Source organism: Aptenodytes forsteri, unplaced genomic scaffold, assembly GCF_000699145.1.
Source record: "Aptenodytes forsteri isolate BGI_AS27 unplaced genomic scaffold, ASM69914v1 Scaffold138, whole genome shotgun sequence".
NCBI classification, from domain to species: Eukaryota; Metazoa; Chordata; class Aves; order Sphenisciformes; family Spheniscidae; genus Aptenodytes; species Aptenodytes forsteri.
Genome location: NW_008794014.1, coordinates 422,740 through 435,626, shown reverse-complemented (window position 1 = coordinate 435,626; position 12,887 = coordinate 422,740).

Here is a 12,887-nt window from a genome sequence, read left to right as displayed (position 1 = left end):
GTGTAAACAAAAAAAAAAAAAAAAAAAAAGGAAGAAATGAGAGAGAAAGAAAGAGATAAACGAGAGACCCTCAAACTTCAAGGAGAAGCCATGTGAGCCCCAACGTTTAGGGAAAATAGGATCTACTAGACTGCAGGGAAATGGACTTGAAGGTGAAATGTTCTTTTCCGAAATGTGCTCCTTTGCAGTCCCTAAATTTAGCTTAGGCTTCCCAAAAAATGTCAACTTCCAGAGAGTCCGCCTTAGAAATACACAGGATCATAAGGTAGTTTTGTTCTCTCACAGGAAGGTCTCTTTTTCACCTGGATTTAGGTCTGATATAGTGCCCTTTTCTCCCATTATCTCCAGCAGCCCCCTTGACAGGAGATACAGCTTCACTTTCCAGGAAGACAAGAGTTTAACATCCTTCAGTCTTGGGTAATGCACAAATCCCAGCCCACCCGCTTCCTCCCAGGGGGGACTTCAAAGCAAGAGCAGAGACTGCAGTCCTCCGGGTGACCCTCCTGCAGGGGCTCTGGCCAGGACACAGGATGGGAGCCTAGCGGGCGCTAACAAACAGGATGACCATGTGTAATCCTGTTGTGCACTTCTCTCCTCTCATCCTCTTCAGCAGCAGCCCTAGACGCCACGCATTTAACAGCCAGCCTCTCTCCAGCAGTGGGCTGAATGGTGTTTCAAATACTCATCAGCCACATTCAGCATGCAGGAAAAGACAAAAACAGCTGGAAATGGCTTTGATGACTAGGTAGCCACATTGCAGAAGAAAAGACTCATGGGATGGGATAGCCTTTATTTGCTATCTGAGATTGACAGATCTTTAATTCCTGTTTCCTGACTGGCAGGACCATAAGGCAGACCGTGAAGGGGGCTGCCAGGCAGGATGGAGAGCAGAGGCAATCAACAAATCCTTTTGTTGTTTTCTTCCCCCATTTTATTTTTAACCTTACAGGACATTTCCCTTAAGATGGCTTTACCTCAGGCTTTTTATTATTGCTCTGCAGGAGGAAAGGGCAGTATGGCCTCATAGTCCAGGCACTGCCTTACCTGCTTGGACCGTGTTTGCAGGCTGTTTGCAGTCCAGAGGGCTGCACTTTTCTTATTAAACTGGAGACATGTTAAAGCATGCCTCCAGCACCTGCCTCAGTTTCTGCATTGATAGAAGGGAGATTCAAACACTTTCCTATTTCCTTTTGCCACTGTGTGTAAATATTCCAAAGAGCTCTGAGGGTCTAGTTTGACAAACCATTACTAGAACTAGAAGAAGAAGAGATAACAGCTTTAGAAAGATCTGATTATTATGTTGTGAATCTGAATCCTGGGGACACTATTTAAGTAAATCATAGAAATCATAGAACAGTTGATAAAATCAGAAGAAAAAAAAGCTCAGTCCCATGAAACCAGAATGGGAGTTCACAATAGTTTGAAATCAGTCAAAGCGTATGTCTACACTGCTGTTATGTTTGCACTAGGAATGCAGGTTTGGAGTCTCCTGACCATCCCCACTTAATGGCACTTTTGTTCCTGCTGCAGGAACTGGAACTTTTTGGGATGAAACTTACAGAGAAATTGCCCTCCAGGACAGCACTCCATGAGCTCCAGCAGCTGACAGACATTCAGCCCACAAACCAGACGAGAACTGTTCTGAGGTAAAACCCTCAACTCTAGCTCTTTCATTCTCCAGAGTTTTCTCCTGGCACGCCGTGTTACAGGCTGTGTCCATAATATTTCAGTAAGAATCTCATTCCATCAGTGACTCAGGGCCACACACGGACCTGCAGAGACTGTATTAGCCATCAAGCTGCAAATAAGCTCTGCAGTGCAATGGTGCTACTTTAGGGGCTGCCCTCATTTCCCCCAGCTCTGCCCAGGCAGCAGAGGCAGGAGAAGGGCACTGAGCCCAGGAGCACATCCTACTTGATACACATTCTTTAACACCAGCACACTTAATAAAATCAAAACCAGGATACACCTACAGTTGCAAATACTTCCTCTCTGTATCTTTAGGTTAAAAGTCCCAGAGATGGGAGAATTAAACATACGGAGTGAGATCAGGCCATGGAGAGAAAGGCATAAAGCTGTCACGGCCTGATGTTAAAACCACCCTTGTCTGAATGGCAAAGAAATCTCACCATATATATTTTGTCTGAAATCAGAACTGACTTTTAGCACCCATCATAATAACATGACAAGCTGACCAAACTCCTGTAACAGGAGTGACCTCCATCTCCCCTTTGCATGACTTCTCAGATAGCAGAAGGGTAAACTGATGACTCACCGAAGCCACAGTACCAGGTCATGCTTAACTGCAAGTGTATGAGCTACTGATTCAGCATAAAGGGCCCCATACATAAAGAAAAAGAAAACAACGTTCAAAAGAAAAGATGTCTGACATGGTAAGATATTTGAGGAAATTAACTTGACCCCTACATAACATCCAATAGTAGCACATCTGTAAAAAATAAACAATTCCTACTGCCTACAGGTGGCATATTTAATAAGTAAATATGAACACAGCAGCAAAAAAAATGAAACCTAACCATCACTCCAGTGTGACCTTGAGTGATCCCCTTTTCCATAGCAGCACAGCAGGCTGTTCAGAGTCAGAATACTTAATTCAGTACTTTTCTTTCAAAATTTGTAAGATAAATTACAAATGATCCTTAGGCTTGTTTTACAGACTGTGGGGGCGGGGGGAAATGAATGAAAGCTGCTTGCTCAGAGTCTCTCATCATATTGGTTACAGAGCTGGAAGTGAAAATAAATCTTCCATTTGTCACAATTAGCTTGGGGTCTGGAAATAATTGTGGTTATTATCAACTGTACAATGAAAAATAATTAATGTTGTTATTGAAAAGAAATAGTTAATGTCAAACATTTTCCCACAGTTTGGAAAGTGAAGGAGCTTTTAGGGTAATATTTAATGAACACCATTTTTGACACACTTCAAAATGCTTTCTATAAGCAATAGACATTTCAAATCAAGTTACTTAATTTCAAACTGATGTCATACTAGACTATTGTAATTCCTGTGGATAAAAACACTTCTTCTTTGAAAATCAATAATAATGACACTTTGAATTTCCAGCATTTTATTTTTCTTCTTTTTTTAGGTTTATGTCAACAGTCAGAAAGAACAGGTATAGCTCATCATGACATTCCTCTGACTTAATGTAGCTGTATTTCATTGCTTAATTTAGACAATGTTCTAACCTGTGCCAGTTAAATGAGATTTGGGCTTGTGCACTCACCCAGTGAATCAGAGCAGGGAATGAATCCCACCAAAAAATCACTATTATTATCCAGTCGGTTTAATTTCTGTAGCTGGTTCACCCTGCAAGTGTTGGCATTTAAGCTTTTTGTGCCAAAAGGAACTTTTACCGGTTTTACAGTTTGCTGCCTCCAAAAAAAAGGCCTTTTTTCCCCTTCCTCCCTGTTGTCTATCCCATGCCAGTGCTCCAGCTCCTGCCCTCACCTGACCACCTAATGAGTCAGTTCAGCTTGCTAATCAGCAGACAGTCAACTTTTTTCTGATTGCTTTTCTGTCCATTTATTGGACTGAAACAGCCCACCACGGGGTAAGATAAGCATTAGAGACAATCCAATGAAAGCAGGAACCCCGGGAAGGGTGAGGGGCAGGGGCAGTATCATGATCAGCTCATGACCTAATGAAACCTCACTATGAGAGGGGAGGACCAACAAACATGGACCACATTCCAAGCAACATCAAATGACTTATTGACTTCTAACAAGGATTAAGGCTGTTTTACACACAAAAAAGCAAATAAACAAGATAGCTTCCATCGGGTCTATTTAACTCTACAACATTATTTATAGATTTATACATTACACATAGATTTATATATATTGTCAATTTTATAAATTTATACATTTCCTTATGGTTGGCAAGAGCCTAAACACAAACAAAAGAAGAAAACTCATGGTTATGCTACCAAGATCCCAACTAGTATATCCAATCTGTTCCCAGCAAAGAGGGAAATGAGAAAAATGGACATCAAAATCCATCTGAAAGCAAAGCCAGGTTTTTGCATCATGCAGTCCTAGAGCAAGCAAAGAACCAAATGAGCAGCACTTCCATTCAGGTGATATTGCTGGTGCATTATGAATGCTGTACTGCATTGCTCCGTGTCCCACAGGGGCTCGGGTGTGAGAGACACCCGGGGCTGCCCTTTGAACAACCCCCTTCACCCAACTAAGACCACTCATGGGCAAACCGCTTTGTGACACAAATAAGGCAGCAGGACTGGGACTGGTGGGGGCAGAAAGCACAGTGGAAACTGGAAGAGTTTATTAAAACCTAGTGCAAAAAAACCCAAGATTAAATGAATTGTACTCCCGTCGCCCTGGGGTCTGACTCTCACCATTTTACACAGTGTTGTCTGTAGGAGAGGAGAAATGCAAATGCTGGGGTGGGAGAAAGGTGCCTTTATTCTGCCTCTTGAATCCCTCCTGCCACATGACTGTGCAGAGGGCTGCTTCACCGCCCACAGACCGCACTCTTCCCGCACCTTCCCACATCTACTCGATTACCCCATCAAGCAGAAAAGACAGTTGCACCCACAGTGCCCTGAAACTGCCTGCTGCTAGAAGGGCCTGGCTAAAAGTTAGATCATTAAGGAGTCCCAACACAGAGAGAAAGGATTGCTTGCACTAAGTACGCTTACAGTCCAAGATGGTCTCCATGCTAGCAAACAAACCTGGCAAAGCAACAAAGCAACTTCTTCTGAATGAGAGCTAGTCTATAGCCTTCCCCGGGGTGGTGTTTTGGGGTTTTTTTTTCTTTTTTTTTCCTTCTTTTCCTTTCCCCTGGGGTCTGACTCTCACCATTTTACACAGTGTTGTCTGTAGGAGAGGAGAAATGCAAATGCTGGGGTGGGAGAAAGGTGCCTTTATTCTGCCTCTTGAATCCCTCCTGCCACATGACTGTGCAGAGGGCTGCTTCACCGCCCACAGACCGCACTCTTCCCGCGCCTTCCCACATCTACTCGATTACCCCATCAAGCAGAAAAGACAGTTGCACCCACAGTGCCCTGAAACTGCCTGCTGCTAGAAGGGCCTGGCTAAAAGTTAGATCATTAAGGAGTCCCAACACAGAGAGAAAGGATTGCTTGCACTAAGTACGCTTACAGTCCAAGATGGTCTCCATGCTAGCAAACAAACCTGGCAAAGCAACAAAGCAACTTCTTCTGAATGAGAGCTAGTCTATAGCCTTCCCCGGGGTGGTGTTTTGGGGGGTTTTTTTCTTTTTTTTTTTCCTTCTTTTCCTTTCTTTTTTGAAACCCCAGGAGTAAGAAGGATCTTGCTACTTTAAGGAAACAAAAACTTTTACACTTCAAATGTCAAACCGTGCAAGGCTTTAGGATCACCAGAGACTTTAAAAAGTTGGAACTGAAAGGGCAGCCACATGAGAAAAACACTACAGATGGTTATAAATCTCTTTGAAACTATCTAGTTAAGTGTGGGGAATGCCACCATTTTGAATCTAACCTTTTTATGTCTGTGCTGACAAAGTATCATTACGTTTCTTGTCTGAGGTGGTACTTAATGTCAAAGGCAGGAAACATGTTACTAATTATGTCTTTAGCATCCAAAAGAAGAGGAGAGGAAGGAGAAATCTTTAAAACCCTCTTGGTATTGAATAGCATTTGTCTGCCCTCAGAGTTTGCAGCCTTTAGTTTTACGCCTTAAAGTCATCATTCATAATTATTTATAAGTATGACTGTTAAACACAGCAAGGGACAGTGCTTGCCACAGAGAACTCAATGAAGTAAAAGATTAAGAGAATACATAAAAGGAGGAGGAACAAGATTACATTACCTCCATTTTATAGTAGGAGCACCCAGAGATTAGTTGGCTTACTTGAAGCTACAAATTCCTACCAGGGTCTGAGGGCTGGCGCATTGAACTGTGGCTGTGGTGTCTGTGAACCCAGCACCATTTTTCTTTGTTGTTCTGCCACACTTCAGTCACTCCTCCAGCCTTGTCATTAAGAAAATGCTCTTAGATATGAGACGAAATACCCATTACCAGCCTCTCCCAGCATCAGCTGTTTAAAAATATGATCCATGAAAACTGAGCAGTCTTATTCTGCAACAAAAATGAATGTCCATTTACTAAGTGAGAAATTCAGCCAGAAGAGGAAAGATAAGTGAATGTGACCAATACTGCAGTAACAGAGCACACTGCAATAATACCTACATTTTGTCACATTTGTAAACAAAGATTCTTCTACCTAATTTCATTTTCTCACATGCAGGTTACCTAAATGAAGGTCATCACTTATATGGACCCCTAAATTCATAACTTAGCTCAGGTCTTAACTTTAGTGAATGGGACTTTAAACATATTTTAGGCTAGCTAGGAGGGATCTCAAATCCTCTTTCCAAAGAGATGTCAAAAAGCCTCTTCCTCTCTCCTGCCTTCCTCCGGGCAGAATAGCTCGGTATTTCTGTCATTGCCATGTTACTGAAAAGAAAATCGATGCCTATGTGCCTAGCTCAGGGTCATATTTCATTCAGGTTCATAACTCCTGCAGAGTTCACTAAGCATTAGATACTGAAATATGTTTGAAGATTGAAAGTGAAAAAGCCAGACTTTTGGATCTTTATGTTCTACTTAATTTCCCCAGTAACATGTGACTGGTTTCAAGAAGCATTGCATGTCCACTGCCATGTCACCTTGAAGTTACAGGTATTCAGAAAAAATTATATTGCTTTTTAAGATACTATTTATAAGACTTCACTTGTGCAGAAATTTCAATCTAAACAGTATGCTTAGTGCCCCCTGGCTTCCATATGGGCTGGAATAGAAAAATCCTGGCAAGGGGATCTTGCATGTACCTCCTAGGCCAAAATGTCCATCTTCAGATTCCTGCATCCTTGTGCCCTGCAGGGAAGATTCTCTCTCCAAATTATGTGTTTACATTTCAAAGGCACCTGGATCTTTTCATTGCTTATAGAGGGAATTCTGACAATTTGAAACTCATTAACTAAGCACTTAAAATTTCATTGCAAGTTAAATGTTTAAGCTAGGCAACTAGTTTGCTTCCAAAAGTGGTCAGTTAATGAAGTTTAGGGCCAGATTAGATCTATATATCATCTAAACTGACCTTGTGTTTGTCACAGGTCATTAAATTTCACCACCTTATCCTCTGTATGATAAATTAAGCAAGCTTATAAAGCAGATAAAAAAGAATATACAAAAAAATTTAAAAAGTAAAAAAATAAAGAAAACCTGGAAGTAATCATGCCAAAGGATAGAGTTGATGAGGCTCCTGGCCAAAGGGTTGAAAATGTCAACTGTATTTTGAAACATTTCAACCATCTCTGCATTGGCCTGTAGTGCATGCCCTTCTTGGACAAGACGTCTGGGATGTCTTCTGTCTCTCAAATCATCCTTCTGAATATATTCCTGTGCTCTTGATCCTGGCACATGCACCATTACACAGAGAGCTTGCCATGACACATGCACAACAGGAGAACTTTCCTCCTATCATCTACCAGTGAACTACTAGTCCTTCTTTAAAAGTTCTTCCACCCATGGAGTGGTCTCCCTCCAAAAAAAAGCATATTGACATGTTCTTAATACCCAGTGGTTGCCATTAAATAAAAGAGAAATATGACTAAGATTTCCTACTTGAGGACTGGGAGAGTCTGTGGAGCCATGGGTGTATCTTTGCACTACTTGGGTGGTTGTTTAAGACAGTAGGCTTACCTTGAACCTACAGAACTTGCATGTCTATGAGATAATGTCCGAACAGAAATTGGCATGTTAGTGCCCATGCAGTCAAGAGGGCTTGAGGAGGAATGTCTCAGATCTTTACCTCCAATACAGCTTTATGTCTCCGAATCAAAAACTGTTCCCAGAAATTAGGAGAGTGCTTCTGAAAACATCCCCCAAATTCAAAAGTTGGCAAGACTCACACCTTACTTATAGGATACTAAATAGTTTTGGGGAATACTTTTAAGCATTTTTATTTTTATAGGAAAAAGTTCCCAAAACTTATTTTTGTGGTTAACAAAATTGTTCATCTTCAGGAACAGTAGCCCAGTATCTTCCCAGGGCTTGATACAATTCACACTGTTTCCGAATATAAAAAGAGAAAGCAGAAGTTCCTGACATACAACTACACAGGTCTTGAAGATCATCTCCAAAAGTGTTTGAGAACAGTCTGTGGAGAAACAAAGAGAAAAAATTCTTTTTTATGCATTTGCACATGCCAATATTAAGAAGAAGGTGCTTGTGTACAACAGTATGCTCAAAGTGATTTTTTTTTTTAATAATGAAACAATAATTTTATAAAAACTGCAGTTGTTACATTTTTGCAAGACTACTTAGTGACATTGACATTTCTTTAACCTCCATAACAAACCACACTTATTCAATACCACTCTGCATGTCACACTGCCCCAGTGTTATGTGATCATGTAATGAAAGACCCTATAATAAAATATAATATGCACAATGGGAACAGAATTAAGGTTGCCAAGGGAGTCTTAATTCTGAATTTCCTGACTCTTGTGGGTTTAAATCTCAAACTTAACATTGTATTAACATATTTTTAATTGAATAAGAGAGGAAAGAAAATCACATATTAAAAGCCTTTATTACTCAAAGATTAGGATTTCCCAACAAACATGTTTTATCTCTCCATTTTTCACTCCAAAATTTCCCTGTAATTTAAAACTAGCTGCTCTGGTCTCTTTGCAATGAGTTGTCTTAAAATTAAGACCTGTGATGTGACACAAGTCACCTTTATTTTCTATCTATTTGATCTTGCAATCTCTGATCTTGCAGGACTAGATCTTATTCCCTAGAAAGCACTCCCCAGCTCCTGTTAGCTGGAAAGAGTAGGACTTGTCCTGTTATAATTTAGACACTAATATTAAATGCTTTTAAGTAAATAACAGGAGCGGGGGGAGTAAGTTCTTCTGGCAACAAAATCTAATTGGAGTTAGTGTAACTGTCTAGAAAGGATTTAATTTGTTCAGTTCATTTCACTTCTATGAGTATAAGATTCAAGAACAGAAAGAAAACAATTGCTTCTTTTTTCCTATTCTTTTTCTTTTATAACAATGAATTTTTACCAGAAGACTTCAGGTTTTATAAGACTTTAAATCTTATATAACATTTTAAGCCACAACAGAGAATTTGGTCATATTTTTATTATTTTTTTCACATCATTCTCTTTTACTCACCCTATGGAAAAATCAAACATTTTATGTTGACTATTGTATAAAAATCTTTTGACATGTCTCTGAAACTATGGCAAGTCTGTTGTCTTTGGAGAAAAGTCTGCTTAATTGCCTGGTGTAAAAACTTTTTACAAATAAAAATTCTCAGTATATGCCTCATTTAAAGTTATTTTAAGTCAACAGAAGATTTTCTGTTAATCTTATTTTTCTCTTCTTTTTTTCTTCTGATGATTTCTTTTTTTCTTTTTTTTTTTTCCTATTGATCTTTAGCTGTTCTAAGAATTGGACTATTTATTGTAGCTATTGAATAATGCTCTATGAAAGGCACTCCTTTAAAAGGACAAAAACTCCCCTACCACCAAAGAAAACCCAGAGCAAAATAACAGAAATTCCCAGTCTTGTGATTTACTTCCAGTGGTTTTGTCTGTCTTCATAAAAAGACCACTGGAGGTGAAGTTCTTGAGAGGCAGCTCTCTGAACAAGGATTTCATCATGAGCTCATCAAAAGGCCCACTTGATAAGAGCAGCATTATGCATCTAGTCTCCGAAAGGAAACCAGGGTTATTTTGGTGCTAGAAATCAGTGTGTCGTCTAACACAGCCAAGTGTCCTCTGAAGACCCCACTGGGAAATCAATAGAGTTTTATGAGGTGAGCTGCAGCTTTTGTGTAAACACCATAACATTTTATGATGGGAAACATAGTCTTTTGCTTTTTATGTAAAAATGGCATTGATTAGGGGTTTTTATGTCTTGTGTGGCTGAATTGTTGGGGGCTGTTCGAAGTGTATAAGCTGCGGTTTGAAAGCCTTGCTGTCCAACAGCAGATAATGCTTTATTTAAATATTTTTTTGTCCGTTACACTAAACAGACATTTGGAGACTTTTAAACCACTGAGGTAATGAAATAGATTTTGTTTTCTGTGAATAAATTCTTAGATAATTTACAATATAAAAATGGTTCATTTCACATTTATTTTTATTACATTCCAAACACGTACCAGGTAAAAGACCAACTGGTGTAGTTTCCAGATGACATTATGGCCAACGCTTGATTTTTAATCCAGGATGTTTTCCTCCCTCAAGGTTCAGGATCAGTTTCTCTTTTCTGATGTTTATTTTTTTGTGGGAGAATGTCATTCATACTGCCCATCAAATCACAACATGTACATTAGAGGTGACTCCAGTCTTCTCTTTGAGCAGGTGTGGTGTTTGGATGAGGAATTAGACTGTGTTTCAGATGCTTTGCAGAAAATATGTATGTGTGTGTGTGTTGGCCTGAGATCTAATGGAAGTTGAATTATTCCTCACCAGTCCCCCTGGGTGCAACAAGAGTCCTTGCTGACTGCTTTTGGGAATCTCAGTTCCCCTTGTCGCCTTTAGGTCCACTCGTAGGAAGGGGGATATGACATGGTCCCAACCCAAACTCTTCCACTCTTTGGCTTCTCCCCCAGGACTGGGGTGGGAGGACAGAAGATGCCCAGCTTTTGCAGGGGAAAAGCTGCTTGTCGAGTACCTGCAATTATGACTAGTCTTTGCATGATTTTTCCAAGGTTTTCTGAGACATACAGAGACTTCTAAGCTGAAGGCCCATGGCTATTTCTTTCCATATAGTCAGTAAAAGTTACATGTGATTCTCAGTGTTGATGAGGCAAAATGCTATATTTAAAACGAGATACATTTTAAATGGAGGAAAAATCAATAATGAAAACATTAGATTCTGTGGAATATTTCACAACCCCTCCAGGAAATGTTTGTGACCTAGGTCATGGTTACAGCTATACTTCAGCTAGGAAAAAATATTTCCAAAAAAACAACACCGGTGTTCATACAGTGCGAAATAAAACTCACTAAACATCCTTGCCCATCCAGTCCAAACTAAAGCTACTCCTGGCAGACAGCAGCAGCTCAGAGAAGTAAAATTTTATGGACTGTAAATAAAATCAGTGAAACATTCCTAATGTAAAGGTTATATATTTCTCCCCGCTAGCCCCTTATTAAAGGTGGGATGGTCAAGGTCTGTGTGTAAACATTTCACTCCGCATCAAAGTGGCTTTTTAATTATACTCCAGCGCACTGAGTAAAAACATATCTGCAGATCTCCTGCCGACTTTTTTTTTCTTAAGAACAGTTTCAGGATCTCTTTTTTCCCAAGTTTTATCTGATTATTTAGTTAAAAAATTAGAAACTGAGCCTTTTATTTATCCACGGCCCAGAATTTGCAGCTGCAGGACAAGCAAGCTTCCTCACGCCGCCCTTGGGGCGACCTCAGCTCTGACCTGCAGGGACCACCCTTACTGGAGGTGAGAGGTAAGCCAGGTCCCGCTCCTGCTCCGCCTGGGTCTGCCCTGGGCAGAAACTGGTGTTTTACAAGACAATTGCACGTCCGTGAGAGACAAAGCCAAGGCCACCACGTAAATTCTGACTCTGGTTGCAAAGGTGGAAAACCAGCACTTTACCACTGAGCCACCCAAGTCCTTGATGCAATTCCTGGTTATTTAAGAACAAACATAAAAATCTATGGGCCAAATTCTTCCCCAGGTCTCAGCCCAGCAGGCTCACTGCCTCAGCTTGCCTCATCTCAAAGGAGTTGCAAAGAGTGCGAGCCAGCAGAGAATCTGATCAACTTTATTTCTTTTAATTTACCCCACAGAGTTCTCATTTGCCCAGGAGATCAATTTCTTTTTTACTTTAAAATATCCACTTACCTGTCAAACGTTCCCCCCAGTTATACCACAAAACTGAAATAACATTTTAAAAACCTCAGAGAAAGATCCTGTGCTGTTGAAAAATTTAGACCTTTTAGAAGCTGGTTAATTTTTAGGATCTTAGAAAAACCATATACGGTTGCTTTAAATAGCAGTGAAAGGCTGATTCAAGCCATTAAATTTTATGTTGTGTGTAATGTTGTAATTGATGTCAAGCCTTTCCCGTATTCTTCACACTGACATTGGGCAGTCTCCTAAATGCTAAGAGCGCAGTTACAAGAGTCCAGATCAAGTAAAGTACCAAGAAATGGGTGGCAGAAATGGGAATTTATTGCTAAGAACAGAAAGGTTCAAATGTAAGATAATTAAGCGTGAGCCAAATTTTGCCAGTTTCTTTCCCATCCATTTATTTTGGGGGATAATTGGGTGCATTAAGTATTTTGCTGCAAACCGTTTCTTCTGTGTATGCATATAAAACTTTATTGCCCTTGTAAAAAGCATGCTGTGAATTCTGATGCTTCTGTGTGTTTGGGAGTGTATAATTATTCTCTTTGCAGGAAAACACTTTTACCTACATCCTAAACTGAACAAACCGGCTTCCAAAGCAGCAGCTGCTCGAAAGCAGTGTGCTCAGCTTCGAGCATCACTGAGGAAAAAAATGCAAATTCAGCTCTGAGTTGAATAAGAAGTCTTCTCTCCTTACAGGAGATTTTAGTACAGTGCTTTGCCTCACCTTTGCTATTTTCCTGATAATCCTTAAGCAGTTTAAGAAAACTTGTAATGATTTCAGGCCTTAATCCTGGCAACACTAAAATGAGCTGAGTAACCTCATTCATGCAAGAGCAACACCTGAGGTCAGCAAGAGCAGTCCGTTTATAAAGATACAGTCAAATGAGGAGAAAAAGCAAGGGAACTAAGAAAAAGAGAAGTTTCCCTTCGCTACGCTGTGTTTCTGTAGGGTTTGCTCACAC